The sequence below is a fragment of the Etheostoma spectabile genome, unplaced genomic scaffold (assembly GCF_008692095.1).
Source record: "Etheostoma spectabile isolate EspeVRDwgs_2016 unplaced genomic scaffold, UIUC_Espe_1.0 scaffold123, whole genome shotgun sequence".
NCBI classification, from domain to species: Eukaryota; Metazoa; Chordata; class Actinopteri; order Perciformes; family Percidae; genus Etheostoma; species Etheostoma spectabile.
In genome coordinates this window covers 210,827-211,030 of record NW_022605572.1, presented here as the reverse complement: position 1 = coordinate 211,030, position 204 = coordinate 210,827, and the positions used below count along the sequence as shown (strand labels likewise).

The 204-nt window shown below is 29.9% G+C and overlaps 1 protein-coding gene across 1 annotated transcript in view; it reads left to right on the top strand.

The window, feature by feature from the left end:
- The window catches only part of rnf103 (ring finger protein 103), a 38,693-nt gene that overhangs the window by 22,521 nt on the left and 15,968 nt on the right, over positions 1-204 (top strand). The gene's annotated exons all lie outside the window — the stretch shown is intronic.

The window sequence follows — 204 nt, the reverse complement described above, 5'->3', positions numbered from 1 at the left end:
TCAAAGTGCTTTACACAAAATCAGTTTAACAGATAAAACACAAGTATCCTCAAAAAAATAAAAAAATAAAATTAATAATAATTCATAAAACAGATAAAACACAAGTGTAAACTTGAGACTTCCTAATTAGTCAATGTTAGTGCTACCTTTCGTGATCACCCTCAGTGTCACTACTAGGGGTGCACGATATTGAAAAAAATGTGA